Source organism: Zonotrichia albicollis, chromosome Z, assembly GCF_047830755.1.
Source record: "Zonotrichia albicollis isolate bZonAlb1 chromosome Z, bZonAlb1.hap1, whole genome shotgun sequence".
Lineage (NCBI taxonomy): Eukaryota > Metazoa > Chordata > Aves > Passeriformes > Passerellidae > Zonotrichia > Zonotrichia albicollis.
The window spans coordinates 34017107-34035151 of NC_133860.1; the positions used below are offsets into that span (position 1 = coordinate 34017107).

The 18045-nt window shown below is 42.6% G+C and overlaps 1 long non-coding RNA gene across 1 annotated transcript in view; it reads right to left on the bottom strand.

Moving 5' to 3' along the window:
• Window positions 1-16894, bottom strand: part of LOC106629529 (uncharacterized) — a 51870-nt gene extending 34976 nt beyond the window's left edge. Inside the window, exon 1 of the long non-coding RNA XR_012578100.1 lies at window positions 16768-16894. This is a non-coding gene — a long non-coding RNA (uncharacterized LOC106629529). The remainder of the gene's footprint in view (window positions 1-16767) is intronic.
• Between the last annotated feature and the right edge of the window lie 1151 nt (window positions 16895-18045).

Sequence of the window (18045 nt, forward strand, 5' to 3'; positions counted from 1 at the left end):
GGCTAGGCAGCGGGCATGGGATGTCATGTCACAAGCGGCCTCCTGCTGACCTCCTGATTTGGCCTCAGAGGGTTAAAGCTGCCTTTTGGTGCCTGGGTGTGCTTGTCTCACCTGGCAAGTGTTCCTAGAAGGGCAGGAGAACCCACCCTCAGCTCAGGCTGCTTCCCTCGGGAGCAGACTGGAGGCTCTCCCAGGCAGTCCTTGGTGGACCAGAGGCCAGGGAGACCACCTGGCAATGAGAAGGTTTTTCTGCACTTTCAGGTACTTAAATCTCCAAGTGGGCAAGAAGGTATTTGAGGAAAAGCACATGGGGTAGCAGGAGGTAGAGCAAGTTACTTGGAGCAGAGCACTGCAAGGGGGCGACCTGCAAAGATGCAGTCTTGAAAAAGCAAACTATTCATTTAAATCTTACTTTCTCTTACCTAACTCTGGGCCAGCTCCTTAGAAATCAGTAGATACATTCTGGATTTAGAGAGGAGCAAGGGCAATAATCTGACCTTTAAAAAGTTTTAATCTGATTCTTTAAAAAGTTTTTCTGAGAGTTGCTCAGGTCAGATTTCCTCCAGCTCTATAGTGCCAGGATAAAACAGATTTTCAGATACCTCTTGTTGAATATGAAGCACTTTTATTTAAAAGGTCTTTTAAATAAGAGCATTTTCACTAAATAAAAAATTTCACTAAATAAAAGAGAGGTGAAATGCAAGAGCCTGTTGCTGAGTAAAGCAGGAAAGGGTTTCACAGTGAGATTTGATTGTTTATATTCAATGAAAGGAAAAGTCTGATTTAGAGTGCTCAGATTTAATCTCAGTGCAGATTAAAATGGTTCTATTGTGTTCTGCTGGGCTGTTTAGAAAGGTGAACTGAGGCTTTCGTAGGACTGTACCATTGCAGTACACACATGAGATTTACATGAAGTCATGTCAGACAGTCACACAAAAGTGCCAACCTGAGGCTTTCTGGCTTAAGTTGTGCTAACATGGTCTTTCACATTTTGAATTTCTACCTGGTGTTGTAAATAACCTCCAAAATCTTGGTGGGTCTGTCTGGTCATTTCCTGAGTTTCCTATTTCTCCTGCTTGCCTGCAAAAGTTGGTAGTGCTGCAGTATGGCTGCAGTTTTGCTCTGGGGGGAATCTGCAGCAGGTTACTGTGAGCACACTCGGTACTCCTTCTCCTCCTCTGCAGAGCAGTTAGGCAGCACTCCCAGCCTCCAGCAGAAACAGACTTCTCACTGAGAGCGGAGGTGCCTCGCCCTTGAGTTCAACTGGAAACACATGCTGAGCCAGTGCAACAGATTTAACTCAAAACCAGAAGGACTCAGGATCTGACTTCCAACGAAACTGAAATAAGCTTGGTTACTGCTTTTCCACTGCATTTTGTGCCTATATATGACAAAAGGGGAAGCCTTAGAGCATGAGAGGGAGAGAGCTGTGTTAGCAAGCCAGTAAACCCAGCAGACTCCTGGGGGAGAGGCAACTTGTTAACACACATGTCCCAGATACCAGATCTCTGTTTACCGTGAATTGTGTGCACTGTGAAGCTTGTTAGGGGAAGGACAGGTTAACCCAGGGCAGTACACTATGATTCCTTGCACTGTTGGAAACAATATCTGCTTTCGGAGATTCAAAGTGACAAGCTAGGAGTTTTTAAGTTCTGCCCCAGGTTCAGATGGCCCTCTGCCCCTCACAACAAGAATTTTAGGTCTCTTTTGACTTTAACAAGGAGTTTATCTCTTCACACCGTGAGAGAGCATCCAGAACCTTGTGAGAATTGAAATATCACAAATAAGCTTTAGAGATAAAAGCAAAATAAAGTAGTGTGCATCACCTGTGTGTAAATTGATAGATTAAAGGCAGTCAGATACTATGGCAGAGGAGACAATCCCTGTGGAGACAGACAGACAGGCAGGCAGACAGACAGACAAAGTGTTAAGTGATCTTCTTTCACACTTGTGATCAGCCAGCCCTCCAATGACCAGGAGGTGTTTAACACACTGTGAAAAGATGATTGTATGCACTCAAGGCTTGGATTTTCACAGACAAAGCATGTAACCTCTCTGTGGCTGCATCCCCTTGGCTGTCTCTGGTGCCAGACAGGTGAGCCCTCTATGATGCCAACGGCCACAGTTCAGTTTATTTCACACCAGCAGGTGCAGATCAGAGCAGGACTCTTCTTTGAACATGTTTTGGGGCTTAAGGCTTTTTAATGCCTAGAATTCCTTATGTATGTATGTATGTATGTATGTATTTGGTTGGTTTTATCATGGAACACAGCATTGTGAATTCTTTCAGTGCAATTATGGTTTTGTCTAGAGCACACACACAAAACCAGATGCTTCAGAGAGGACTAGGGCTGTCCTTGGAGCCTCGGACACAATGCTTCTTAGGGACCAACGAATCTTTCCTCAATGGTGAAAAAGAAAAGAGAAAGGAAACTGTCTTTTCCCTGACATTTCAGGTATATTTTTCCCCCTCAAAATAACCTATAAAAGAAGGAAGGAGGACAGTGCAATTCAAAATTATCAGATTTTGTGCATTTGGAAATGCATTTGGCAGTTCACAGAGCAGCTAGTGGCAGAGTTACAGGGAATGCCAAGCCCAAAGCGAACCTGATTGGTAAAATCTGAGAAAAAAAAATCTGAAAAACACACCAACAGTCTGAACCATTATTAGCTGTATGGGGAAAATCTGCACCTGCAACCACAGGGAGATCTAATTTAAGTATCTGAAACTTGCAGTTCTAGTCAGCATTTATCTAATACTCTGGGAGCATTTGTTGTTTATTTTGTTTAAGTCATGTCATATTATTTATGTCATCTGGATTTCCAGGATGGTGCACGGGTCAGGTCTGCAGAGCACCCCTGGTGTCCCCTGCCTTTGCAGCCCATCAGAAGAGGTCACATCAAGCAAGACCTCACCAAGACAACTGAAGCAGCATCAAGTTGTCCAGGCCTGATTGCATCCAGCAGAGAGGCAGATGCAGGGCCAAGAGGATTTCTCCTGACTGTCTGCCAGTGGCTTGGGTGAACAATAAAATCATTGAAGTGGGGAGGGAGGAGCCTCACAGCTGCTGGGCTGACTCAGTTCATATTGAACATTCCCTGCCCTTTTTATAGGCTTGTCTGATCTTCAGCCCAGCATCAAGAAGTTCCTCACACATGTTTTACCTCAGCTATAGATTTCTGCCCTGTTTTGGTTCTCTTTTCATGTGTGTTGTGAACATATAAACACATCTCTCAGGCAGTTTCACATCAAGTGAAATTTGAGAGAAAATATGTATTAAACTCAATTATTTGTCAAAGACTTTAGGACAGACTCTGCTTGAAACATATATTCATTAGAGGGGAGGCTCCTACAGATGAAATTGGCAGCTGATGCTCCAAGTGACCCAGGATGCAGTCGTGAAAGTGTGACCGCAGCCAAGAAAGCTAGAAGAAAGGCAGAAGTTCTTTTAGTTAGTCCTAGATGGAAAATTTAATTCCTTTTGCTAACCAGGACTGATTCTCACAGCATCTCTGTGGTATCTATGAGTCCTTGTTTGTCCCTGACATTTCCAGCTGCGCCAATGTGGGAAGTTCCTGGGGAAATTCCCTTCTTGTGCTTGTGCTTTGAACAGTCCTAGGTTGTGGAAAACAGCCATGCAAAAATAAAAGCATGAAAAAATTTCCCTTTCATGCAGATTTAATTTTTTATACTCTCTCCTTTTTTTTTTTTTTTAAAACCTTGTCTTCCTTATTTTATTTTGTTCTAAATAGCAAAATATAGATATATTTACTCACATGTTTGGTAAATTTGCTGCTGCTAGCCACATTCCTCCCTTCCCATTGAGAGATAACACCCACTTCCATGCTCTTCCTCCATCTGGAAAGCCCCACAGATGTTTGCTTTGCAAAACCACACTCCGTTCCAGCATCAAAATGCCTGTAGCTACTTTGACAGTCATTTATTAAAATAACCTGGGAAGGCCAACACACATTGAGAGCACTGCAGAAGCAGGGAAATTAACCTCTGCAGTGATGTAAATGCTTTCATTATGATGAAGCAGATTCTGAGGCCAATTTAGCTGAACACTGTTGTGATTTTTAATACTCAAAGAACAACATTTTTCAGTTCACTGTGACTAAAAAAGAAGTAAGTAGCAAACAGCAAGTAAAAGTACTCCAGGTTGCTCAAAGTTGCACTTAAAATCTCTGAAAATCCAGCCAGAGCTCTGGTTTCTGAGTGTTCAAAACAAGCTAAAGGTGTCAGAATGCAAGTATAGAAATCAAAGAGTGGGCAAGGGAAACTATAGAGCAGTTATTGGGCCTCTATAGTCATGATGAATAACTAATTGACACAGGTCTGAACCAGAAGCCCCTGTCAGGCCTCCCACCCTTCCTTTCACCCTTGAGGGACTCCATGCCCTTCCTCCCCAGGGCTGTGCTGGGTTGAGGCTAGAGTGGGTCTTCCTTCCTGGATTGGGTTTGGTGTGATCAAGAAAGCAGCAATCTCAGAAGAGCAGGGCAAACCAGTCTTCTCACTTCTTGGGTGGAACCCTCACAAGGATTTCTCTGAGGTTTCAGTACCATCCACACTGAATCTAAGCCTTGAAATTATTCTGCGCTCAGAGTCACGAGGCTCTCAGATGTAAGATCCTGACAAATCAACTGGAAACAGAAAATGGCTCAAAATGCTTGATTAGAATATGTGTCACAGAAATGCTGCAAATATAAACTCTGGTCATTGGACTGCTTAATCAGACAGTCCAGAGACGATCATTTTGCTTTGGAGATAAACACAAGGGTGACATGGGCTCTGATGAGTTCAGAGATATCTACATCTAATGAAAAATGGTGACAGACACCAAAGCTGTAATGTCTTTAAAAATTCTTCATTTTTATACTCTGTTCAATTTTTTTACCTAATAAACATTACAATGCCTGTAATGTTTATCTCAACATTATGATTATGAAGCAGAAGCCCTTTTAATTGTTAGGCAAGAAGACTAGGTAACAAGAAAAAATGCTTTGCACATCTAAATTCTGACAGGCTATGCAAGCAAAAAGCAATACCAGGAGGAACTTGCATGTTTTAGAACCGTTGCTCCACAGTGAAAGACAGTGAGCACAGAAGTATTTGTCCACAATTTCTATTAATATGCAATGTACAGAATTAACTGTAGGAATGTAAAGATCTCTTCTTTTGGTGAGTCATGTCTGAGTATTTTTACCTGGGGTAAAAAATCATACCTGGGGTATGATTGCTGTTACAAAACCCAGTCATAATAAACCTTCAGTACTGCTAAGTACCACCTGGGAAACAGACACTCAACAGAGGCATGGAAAAAAAAGCAGATTTATTTATTCTGTGTGTCCTTTCATCCTTTTCTTTTATAAAATGAAGCATTTCTGTTAACAAAAGAGCAAGACAGTCTTACAACTCACACTATAATGGAATTGGTTTACTTTAAAATAGAGCATGTGACGCTGCACAAAAAACATAGGGTTTATTTATCTCAGTGATACCTCAGCCATGTGCAGAGTTCCAGAAGTTTAAGTACTGATATTATAATCTTCTGTAGTATCATGACACTCACTTGGGCTATTATACTTTACAAAAAAAAAAAAAAAAAAAAAAACCAAAAAACTGTAATTTCACCGTTGACATATCTGCTTTGGAATCAGTCCCTGCTCTGGAATGCAATTTAAAATAAAGTGGGAGAGGGGAATAAGTTTTTTATCTTCTATTTTGCTCATGGAAGTGAGTTGATTTAGTTCCTAATTCAGAACTCAGGGATTCAAGGACAGCTCATCCCAGTGACTTGTTGAAGGCCATCCAAGGAAATTGTCACAGTATTCATGAAAAGTCCACATGTGCTGTGGGAAAAAGAGTTTGAAAAGATAGGAGGAGAAAGACACACTTGGCATGCTATGTATTCTGCAAGCTCCAAAACATCTCACACTCACAAAAACTAGAAATAAATTTTATATTACACTAAGTTTGTAAAAAGCTGTCAGGGTTCAAGTCAAGGCTTGTATGTAAAAACTCTTTTTTCTCTTAATGTTGCAGCCTCTCCCATTATCAGATGAACAAACAGATTATGATGTTTGAGGCAGGATTCACACGAAACGTTTTTAGATTTAACGGCTTCTCTTCTGGTCATGTCTGTTCATGAATTTCAAGAGCAAACATTGCAGTGTAATGTCACAGGCAGACACAGGCACAAGACGTAATTCAGCCTTTCTCACGTGGAAGGACCCTGGGCCAAAAAAGTGCAGCAAAATTTGTTGTCTGTATTTTTCTTTCTCTGCAGGAAGTTATCCTGTATTTTCAGGATAATTGACCCTACTTTGTAGATCACCAAAACTGTGTTGCAGAAGATTAGCAAATCACATAACCTGATTCAACCTGAATCCAATGCTCAAGGACAGAATAACTCTGAAGTGAGAAATAGGAAAAAAAATCTAAGCCTTTAATATCAGACAGATGAGACTTTATAACCCTCTTATGAAAAACCAGTCATCTCAAAAAAACTGTACATATTTCTTGTTTTGCTCCCACATTGTTATTAAATGGTAGAGTTCTAGATTAGAGAATATCTTTAAATAAACTGCTATTAAAACAGCTGGCAACTTTTCCATTGGGTCTTCTTTCACTGTGTGATATGCTTTGCAACTCTAAGTAACCTACAGCAGTGTCCTTAAGGAATCGCTATATCTCTAACACAGGATTGACCAAAATATAAATAAATTTCACAACACCTAGGAGGCATCCATTCAAAACTAGAATTGAGAAATTACACTTAAGAACAGTAAGAAAATTAGATTTAAAAATGCTCATATCAACCCTTGGAGAATTAAAATCTTTGCTCCCTGGCTGGTAGGGAGTAAATTCTTATTTCTCCTACACTTCCATCTCAGGTTTAAAGATTGAGAGCTACTGTAAAACCTTACAGGCACTGCTATAAAAGCAGGTGTAATAAATCAGAATTAGAACCAGTAGTCCCTCAATTATACTAAAGGGGCATAGTAATAAATTGATTGGCTGGTAAAAAAAAGAGGTAATTTTAATTAGCATTAATAGATGTAAGGATTTTAAAGCCAGATACCATAGTGACGAGGGAGTCTGATCCTTGAAAAGCACTAAGTAAAGATTTTAGAGAGCTCTTTTCTCAGGCACATTTGTACCATTTGAGTGAAATAGTGCACCTATTCAGAATGCAGTAGTCAGCACCTCGATGTATTTTATAGAACATACTAGCAGTTAGACTTAAAAAACTCCTCCAAATTGCTACTATTCTGGTCCTTCCATCACAATAAGGAAAAGGCATACAAAGTACCATAATAAAGAAAAGTGAAGCCGAGAAAAATGAAAAATTTAGTTCAAGTGAAGAACAAAACAATGTATTTGTTTATATAATAGAAGTTGTCTCAATGCAATATCCCAAAGTCAAAAGCTCAAAGGATTCAAAAACATTAAAAGCACTCTCCTGGCTAGCAGCAATACCCTCAGTTCCATTATAGATCATAAATGTAATGAGTAAATGTATTACCATTGCAAGCATTCATACTTTCAGTTAAAAGAGAATGAGCCGAGACTTGGAATAGAAGTGTAACTCTTGCTAGATAATTTTTCTCTATTGTATCTTTGAAAAATATTGTATATTTTTCACTGTTTGTTGTACCTTGATCAGATTTCTCTTCTAGGTTTGGATCAAAGACATAGCTGTGCTCCAAGGCAATAATTTGTACATCCCAAATAGGATAAACAATTCTTACAAAGATTTTGAATTTGAGGATTTAATTGGGAAATATGATGCAGAAATTTATAAATGGAAAATACTTATGATGCATATGAACAGTTTTATGAATTAATGTCTGCAGCCATGATGCTCTCAGGTTTGGATCCTGAGCTGAAATCTTTCTGGAATTTGCAGTCTGAAATGATTCTTGGTTTATTTATCCCTTATTTAGTCACACTGCTTTTTGCCACTCGCTAGAGAGTCATAGAGAAATCAGCTACTTAATTTTCAATGAAGATAGTGGAGTTAGTTTTGATCTAAACCGTGCATTGTGAACTGGTATTTTTTCATGGAATAGACCCCCAGGACTGCCTATAACAGTTATTTTCAACTTGAAGCCTGTCAGTAGTAAGGTGTCCACTAGCTACATGGAGGTGTGTGCAAGAAATGGGATAGGAAAGGCAGATTCACCTAATCGTGTGACCATCTACATGACATTTGTAATGGGGTTCAGACCTATATTAGAATAAATTTGAGGTTCCCCACCCTGGGGAAGTTCTAACTCTTCTAGAAACACCAGAGTAGCAAAACTAAAACTATTTTCCCTGTAGCAGAAAGTCAATAAAAAATGTATAGATGTGGAAATGTGTTTTAATGCAATTTGTGCTTTCTCAGAAACCTCTGACTTAAGGTAATATCACTTTTAGAAGTCAGCACCACATACTCAAAATTAGTGTGTTGTTGATGTGCCTTAGCCTTAATTACACAGGAGAAAAGCGAACTAATAATTGCTGTACTTCAAAGGTTCCACACCCAAAAGACTCTCAGGCTCCACAGTCATCATAAATACTTGTAATGAGGAACGTTTTCTGTAACTTTTGTTTACATAAGCTTGCTACTTCTGTGTCACAGCCTGCCCTGCTTCCATTGAAATCAATGGGAATTTTGCTGTTCCCTCTAATGAAAGTAGCCCCTAGCACCCTGTTACACTTGATGATGATGGATCACTACTCCTTCCTTGCAAGAACAATGGTGTAGCAACCATGCCAACAAATGTGCATGTCCTCAGCTGTAAGCACCTGAATAGTCTCACTGGTTCCAGTGGAATGGCATAAATTTTGGAAGTTAAATGCTCTTTCTGATTGTTTTAATCTAGCCAACCACTGGAATCCTCTTCTTTCAATTAACACATCTTTCATTAGGACACATACAAACTTGGTATAATCTAGATGCTATCAGCCAGCATATGGTTGATCTGGCTTAATATTGCAGGTCCTGCAACTGATTATACAAAAAATAAAAATCCAAACACAATAAATTTGTAGGACAATGAAGCTTATGTTTTGGGGATTTTAATAGAAAAGGAAGGCTAGGGATGTTTAAATAGAATCCCATTCTGGATAGAAGTGCAGAGTATTGGGTCATCCCACCAAATATAGGAAACATATGTTATTCAACATAGTGACTCACACAATGAGAGATGTAGACTAAAGGGTAATTCTACCCTGCAAACAGTCATAACTCTCAATAACTAATAATCCCATAAATACCAAGGGGCTTTATCTAGCTGAAAGTATGTGCAGCCTTGTGAGCTTTGCAGACTGCACAGGGCCACAGATGTCAACTCCTCATCACCAGGCTACTCCTTCTTGTCCTGGAAAAACAGTGGTTCACTGACAAGCAGTTGCAGACCTCAAGACAGTGTTACCCTTGTAAGTGGTACGAGGCCTCATGCCTCTAGTCTCTGTACACCAACTCCACAATTCTTCTTGAGTTATGACAATAACTGGAATCTTGACTACAAAGCCAGACTGAAAATTATCTGTTTGCTTAAGAAGCCTGGTCTGCTTGGTGTGGAGGGCTTTGAACTCCTTGCCATATTTGGAGAGAAATCATGTCATTGTCATTGCAGGTGGTGCTGGATAATAAGTACAGACATTCTGAGGCCTCATTGGCCTCTTCAGACTTGGTTGATGCTATGCTTTTGAACAAAAGCTTCTCACTGAGTTTCAGCACCAAATTTCCCCATATTACTGATGGGGCTACCTGGAACTTGGCTGGGTGCCTGGGAGGGGAACAGCTTTTGGCACACCTCATAAGGCAGACAATGAAAGGGACTATTTTCCATTTTGAAATATGGAATAACTATCACCCCAGTTCTGGGCTAGTAGAATACTAAAAGTTAGCATGCAGCCTCAGTTGACAGACAAGAATGAAGAAAATCTTCAAGTGTAGAGCTTTGTATTCTTCCTGAGCTATGGAATACAGATGTCATTTACTTCTGGGCCAGAAATTTTAGTGCTCCCATAAAACACAGTGGAGTTGATGTGATCTGATTTCAGTCTCATTTTTCAGCAAAGCAAGGTGTATGTGTCCATACCATCCCTAAAAGCACACTTCTCTGGAGCTGCCTTCCAGTCCTATCTCAGGACTGGACCTTTGAACCAATCTTGACAAAACAGGGAATGTATCCAGAAAGCTCTGAAGGTTCTGTGAAATTATGTCTTTGGGTAGAGAGGGGAAAAGAGGCTTGTTACTGCCTCAACTGTACGCTTTTATGAGACATCTGAGGTCTCATAAAAGGTCCATGAGAGAGACATGCTCATCCATATTGCTATAAGAGGTCCATGGAGGAGCTTAGCTACTGGATAGCCTCTGGTCTGCAGAGCTCCTTTCTTTGCTCACCCCTCAGCTTTTCTTTACAAGACCACACCTAGCTTTATACACTACAGCACCCAGCCCTGACTTGGGAAATAGTTTGGTCAGGGGCTGTTCCCAGGAAGCACCATGAATAAGTTCTTCTCATTAGACTTAGTTCCTCATTCCTTCAGCTCTTTCCCAAAGGCATTGAACCGTCACTGTCCACATGCTCTACCCAAGCTCATGCAATGCATATACTAAGTTTTATACTATAAACCCACTGTTTATATGAATTGCAGAAAATTCTGCAGTCTTTATTTTCAAGCCTGTTTAAAAAAACTCTGCAACACACTAAAAATAACAATTGTTCCTTAGGGACCCCGTCAGAATTAGATGGTGGTATAGAGTGACTCACTTTGCTCTTTACCTGTCCTCAGGTCCGGGAATCAATTACCAGCTCCTTTTATTCAGCAATATAGAACTATATACCTAAACCTAGCCCTTGCTTTATTGATTTTGGTTTTACAAAAGACTTTCATTATACACCAACAATGTCACTCTACTTGTGACGAAACCTCTTGCCAGTCTTGGATTCTCAGCACTGCTATCAGCAGCTGTCCATTTTCAAGGTCTATTGTCTGTGGAAAGAGCTAGAAGATGACAAAGGCCAAAATTAATTCAATGCTGCAGGAGCCCCTCTGAACTCAAGAAGATGTGCCAGGACCTGCTGAGTGCCTTTTAGCTCAACCCCTCATTCAGAGTTAGCGTCAAGTATTCCCAGGAGCCCCTGCTTTGCACATAGTGCAAGTAATTTGATCAAATAAATGCAATGTTGGGCAATAATTGGACAATTAATTGAAACCCTTTTTTGCCCATGGTCTCCCCAGTGTGTAGAGTATGTTGAGAGGCATCTTGAGCCAGTGATCTGCTGCTTCTTGGGAGCCTCAGCTGGTGATGCATCTGGTAGGGATAACTGGCCAGCTCTTGTTCTGGGGGTTTAGGGGAGCAACAATGCCTGGGAAGGTGGGTTCTGATTTTAAATTCCCAAGGAGTTTATTTTAAATTCCCAAGGAGTTAAAAGCTCCTTTCCAGCCTTAGCCAGAATGTTGACTATAAATCCACAATTTTCAGTAATTGGACCTCATTAATAAATTCCTCAAGTGTTCCCAAAGGCAGGAGAGGTAAAACAAGAGCCACAGGGATCAGAGAAACAGGGAACTATGAGGATTCCTGAGTGTGTTGTTAATTCCACTTAATCAGCTCAGAGAAGCTCTGTATTCAAAAGAAAATAACCATGACTCACAAAATACTCCTGCCAGCAGGGAATAAGATTCTCTCCATTTATAGTAATTTTTTCCTCAATTTTTGTCCTTTCTTCTACTCCGTTTTTAAGTAAAGAAAAAGACCATCCCTCAGGCACTCTGAACACCTGCTGTGTTCTTGGGCCTCAGGGTAGACTGAAAGAGCTGTGCTCACAGGGAAAATCCAGCCTGAGTCCCTCAGAGCTTCTGGGAGACCTGTTCTGCAATCCCAATGTGCCAGAGGGCTTTTCCATCAGATCCAGACTGAACAGACTGTGAAGCAGAGGCATAATGAGGCAGATATAAGATTTATTGCTGTTTGAAGAGTACTCAGATAGTAGCAAACTTCGAGACAGAGCAAGCCCCATTCTCCACTCTACACTGCTTCCCACAGAAGGTAGACAAGTCAAACAAAGACAAGACAAATTGCAGGGATAATAATTCAGGTCATGAGAAAAGCAGGGATTATAAAGGATGAGAAGGCAGGAGGGTTTGCCAGGAGAATGGAGCTTTCTGGAGGTGGCATGAAAGAACACCTGAAGGGGAAGGTTCTCCAACACTGTATGGAGAGCCTAAAGTGCTGGATTTTTAAAACAAGGAAGGCAGAATGAGTAGCCAAGAAAGGAAGTGGAAAGCTTCTGAGAGAAAATGTAGGGAAGACGAAATATTTGGTTAGAGAAAGTTTGCACTGGATTTGCAAGATGCCTATAAATTTTGGAGCATAAGACTGTGCGAGCAGATCAAAAGCAAGAGAGTTTGTGGAAGCATCAGAACCTCTGCTCAAGCTGCTCAGAAATCTTGTCTCTGCACTCCTCCTCACCCTTCTTTCTCACAAGAGGAAATGAAGGTACTGGGTACTGCTGTGTCCTCTGTGGCCTGAAGGGATGCCTGAATATCACAGAATCATTTAGGTTGGAAAAGGAATTTGAGATCATAGGGTCCAACCTTTAACTGATCACCACCTTGTCAATTAGGCCATAGCACCAAGTGCCACATCCAGTCATTTGCTGAACATCTCCAGGGATAGTCCCTCCACCACCTCCCTGGGAAGCTGATTCCAATGTTTGACAATCTTTTTAATGAAGAAATTCCTCCTGATGTACAACCTGGCACTCCCTTAGCACAACTTGAGGCTTTGTACTCTGGTTCTGTCACATACCCTTGTACCTGGGAGAAGAGACTGACCCCCTGGCTACTCCCTCCTTTCAGGCAGCTGTAGAGAGTGATACGGTCCAGGTCCCCCAGCTCCCTCAGCTGCTCCTCACAGCACTTGTGCCCCAGACCCTGCCCCAGCTCCATTGCCCTTCTCTGGACTCTCTTCAGCCCCTCAGGGCCTTTCCTGCAGTGAGGGCCCAGCCCTGGGCACAGCACTGGAGGTGCGGCCTCAGCAGGGCCCAGCACAGGGGGACAATCCCTGCCCTGGCCCTGCTGGCTACAGCATTGCTGATCCAGGCCAGGATGCCATTGGCCTTCTTGGCCCCCTGGGCACAGCCTGGCTCATGTTCAGCTGCTGTCACCAGCACCCCCAGCTCCTTTCCAGCCATTCTGCCCGAGCTTGCAGCACTGCTTGGGCATGTTGTGATCTAATGGCAGGGCCTGGCATTTGGTTTTCAACATCACACGACTGGCCTCAGCCCATCATTCCAGCCTGCCCAGATCTCTCTGCAGGGCCTCCCTGCCCTCTAGCAGGTCAAGACCACAGCTAACTTGGTGGTATACTCAGACTTACTGAGGCTGCACTCAATGCCTTCATCCAGGTTATTAATAAACAGATGGGACAGTACTGGGCCCAATTCTGAGCCTTGGGGAACACCATTCAACCAGCTGCCAGCTGGATGTGGCACCACTCACCACCATTCTCTGTGCTCAACCATCTAGGCAGTTTTTACCCAACAAAGGGTGCACCTGTCCAGCCATGGCCTGTCACATTTTCCAGGGGAATGCCTACTGGAGACAGTATTAAAGGCTTTGATGAAGTCCAGTAGGCTATATCCATAGCCTTTCCTTAATCCACTAGGAGAATCACATGGTTTAAAGGACATCAAGTTGGTCAGGTAGGACCTACCTTTCCTAAAGCTGTACTGCCTGAGTCTGATCCCTTGGTTGTCCTGTGGGTGCTGTGTGATCACATTTAAGATGATGTGTTCCATTATCTTAATTGACCCCAAGCAGTGGGGTCAGGCTGACGGGCTTGTAGTTCCAGGGATACTCCTTCTGGCCCCTTGTGGGTGGTGTGGGTGGATGTCACACTGGCCACCTTCCACCTGTCTTTGTACATGTATATATACTGGCCACCTATGTATTGCCTAATACCTGGGCATGCTTACCTAACTAAGGATTACATACAGAAGTGGATGCATGTCTGCAAGGGAAACTCTATGGTGCCCTTAGCACTTCTGTGTGTGATTCATCCAGTAAGTACATTCCAAGAAACCAATAGAGCGCCTTGCAAGGGAAAAATCCATCACCAGCACCACCCATCTCTTTTGCAGCCAGCATGACTAAGGAAAAAGTGTGCTGGGCAACAGGTCTTCCCTTTAAACATACCACTTAAGGTTTTCCAGCATAAAAATCTTCCCTGAAACATGCTGTTTGGATGTCCTGACAAGCAGCAGTAGGGGAAATATAATAAATGAAAACAGCTTTAATAACCGACCCTTATTTCTTTCTCTTTTCCATTTCAGATTTCAGACTTTCTCCCTGCTTGTATTTTGGAATCCTCTGGTCTCTGTATCTATTTACTTTATTTTTATTAGTGTCCTTGAATGTAATGTAAGAATAAACATTTCAGTTTTCACAGTCCTGTGGCTTTTCATGGGAGCTTAGCTGCAGTCAAAAAACTGAACTGCATCACAGTGTTTGTTAATTTGATGACCCTTGGATTATCCATATTTTTGACTGCAAAATTCCCATTTAAATGTGGAGTTTGCTGTGTTTTCATGGGTCCCAAGAGGAGATTCTAGATCAAAGTTTTAGAGTCAAACAGCACCAGCCAGTTTTATAGCTCACAGAATTACCAAGTTGTCAACATCTATAGACTGCTGGTGGGAGCTCTGTGCCAGCAAGTACAGAGGGAACAGCCACTCATGTCTCCTCCTGAACCCACACCAGGCTCCTGCACTCAAGCAGGGGAAAGGCAGGCAGGCTGAAACCTTTACCCTTGTGCAAGTCTGTCTGTGTTGAGATCAGAAGAGCCATGACTGGTTGGAGTCAAAGTCCATCTTCCTTGTCTTACTCATTAGAGGCAGAATCTTGGAGGAAGGATGTTAGGCACACAGACCTAAATCTCAAAAGCATTGGAATTATATGATGGATTACAGTAACACAAATTTCAAGTCTGGATAAGTAGGAAATTTGAAAGTAAGATAGGCAGTATCTCCAGATAGTGGGGAACCAGGGAATGGCAGCACTGGCACAGGGAGGAAAATATGCTGACCTGCAGTGAAGGGGCAGTAGTTGGACTGGGTATGTCTGAGAAAACTTGCCTGGAGATGCAGGAGAAGAGTATTTGGCTCAGTGTACAGCTTAGCCGAAGAAAACAAAGGACTGTTTCTCTCCAGTTTCCATTTATACACATATAAGCAAAAGCAAGGAACCATACTATGGTCTCTAGAGAGTTAAGATCTTAAGGTGAAAATGATGGCATGGATATGTGTTGCAAGATGTGTTAGGGAAAGAACTAAAGAAAGGGAGAGAGCTGTGTCTTATTATATGAGAGATACTGTGACCAGCAAGAATGGTGTTCTAATGGGGTTTTGCTTATAACCCTATGTATGGTTTATTCAGTTCTGTCAGCAGCTGTGCCCTATAAATATAATTTGTTTCAGTCCTGTAAAGTACAAGGCAAAACTGGAATATTTCCACAAAATTTCAGCAGGTCCTTTACCTACAGCTGGGCATGAAATCATGCCGCTGGCAGAAAATCATGCCACCTGCACAACCAGGGAGTAATGACAGATTCTTAAATGCACATTAAGGAGAAAATTGCTTCTTTTAAATGCTGTGGAATTTGCTGGCAGAGAGCTGCATTAATGCAATGCCAAGATTATGCTCATCAGAGTACTCACCTCAGCAAAACCTTAAACTTCTGGAAACCAGGACACATGCTAAGCATGTTAGTTCTGTCCCCATTGAGCAACACCCCAGCTTGCCCATTGTACATATTCTGCCTTGGCGCCATTGCTGAACTCGTGGCCCATGACCATGGGAAGGAAAGACAGGAGAGCTGCTTCTCAGTGAGTGGTACACTCAACTGTCACATTCTCATGTACTGAACCAGCTTCCCTGAAACAGCATGAAGCCTATTACATTTTATATCCCATCTTTCCTTATGGAAACAAACCAAAAACGTGTCCAAAACAATACTGTTAGTTACAGGTTTTTAGCTAGTGAATTTCTGATAAATCCCATCTTGCTCCTTGTTGTCCCCTGGCAAGAAGACCTTTTTAGATCCCGATGTCATAAAATGCTGTCATCATACTTTAATCTTTTCCATCTGATCACACTTACATTAGCAGCCTAGAGGAGGATTTGATTCCTTCACTCACATCTGCCCAGCTACTCTGCAACTGTGGCTGCTGCTCAGGGCACCCTCAACACACATCAACAGGCACTGCAAACCTTTTGTGTCCTCCCTTCTCTGTTTCTAAATAAAGATTTTAGACATCTGAGAACAGAGAAACAGAAGAGAGACAAGCTTTAGACTATGTGCTGAGCACTATGTATAACTGTGCCAGAAGTAGAAAAGGGATAGAGAGGGATGAAGGTGTATCTCCTGCACCTTGACTCATGCAAATAGTCCCCCTGTTGTGGGGTGAAAAGTCAGTATTGGAGTTAAGGCATATGCACATGAAGTAGAGGTTCAGCAGATTTCAGCTAAGTGTTTAGACTTGAACAGATCGTCAGGTAGTACATGGTCTAGAAGGTGTGTGTGAAGGGATGGTGGGGAAAGGAAAAAATACCTGATGTTATTCCCTGTATGTGAATGAAATCCCTGAGTGTGAAAAGCCTTGCACAAGTACCTATGACCAGACCTGAATTAATTGCAACAAATGGGAGGGGAAAATGGGGAACATAGAAATGAAGCTGAATGAAAGTATGCAGTTTACCTTGAGAAAGGGTGATTAATGGAGTCCTGCTCTGCACAAGCTCCAACAAGTCCATGAGCTATTCCTGCTGTGTGAGACTTGTTTCCTTGCACTATTCTCCGGGCAGCACAGCTGCAGGCTGTTTGCCATCTGGGCCTCTTCCTTAACAGAAGAGGTTATTTAAGTAAGGGGCAGGAGGAAAAGGCAGGAAAAAACATGATTTCCTTCATTCTAAGCAAATTTGACAGCCTGGGCTGAGCCTGCCTTGAGATGAGAACACAACCTGCCAGCCCCTGTATCCTCACAGGGAGCGTGCTGCCCTCTGCACATGCACAGCCCAGGGTTCTCACTGTGCTCACAGAGAGACATGGTGCCATTGAGCAGCCTGAGAGCACTGTTAGCTGGCTGACTCTTCCATGCTGTCCTCTACTGTGAATGCATTATTGACGGTGGTCACGGAGCTGAGGAACTCGCAGCTTGCCTTGCGCACGGAGGCACCAGATGTGGCTTCACTGGAATGGTACAGATGGCACAGGACATCCTCCCATCCTAGCAGGAGGGAGAGGTGGGGAAGGTAGGCACTTCCAGATGAGGCTTTCCACTGCCTTGTACTTACTGCCAAATTTGCCCTTGGGATTACAAACTGCAGCCCTATGTTTTTCACTGAAGCACCCAGCCTTCAGTGTTCCCTCTCATCCACTCCATGGCAGAGCTCCCACCTGCAGTGTGCAGTGTCATCCCACATGGAAGAGAGACTGTCTGTCTGTCTTGTTCACTGTGCCTGCAAGCAAGGAAGGTCTGATAGTGAGTGACATGCGAGGTGCTGACATCCTGCCCAGCTGCTGGGTGTGTACACAGCCTTGGGAGGCACAATGGGATAAGAGAAACTGTGAACAGCAGTCAGTAAAAGGCATAGAGAGCACAGGCCTCACTTCAGTGGACCCGCACCTGAACCTTTAATATGATGGAGAAAACATGTCTCTCGTATGGATCTGGAAAGGACAGTCAGAACTTTGCTGCAACCCAGGAAGCGACTGGAAAAAAAAACAACAAAGAGGACAACAAGGCTTATGAAGAGCCTGGAACACAAGCCCTGTGAAGAGTGGCTGAGAAATCTGGAGCTGTTTAGCCTGGAGAAAAGGAGGCTCAGGGGAGGCTGTCACACTCTACAATTACCTGAAAGGAAGCTGTAGCCAAGTGGAGGTCTGTCTCTTCCCCTAGGCAAGCAGTGACAGGAAGAGAGGACACAGTGTTAAGATGCACCAGGGGAAGTTTAGGTTAGACATTAGGAAAAAATTA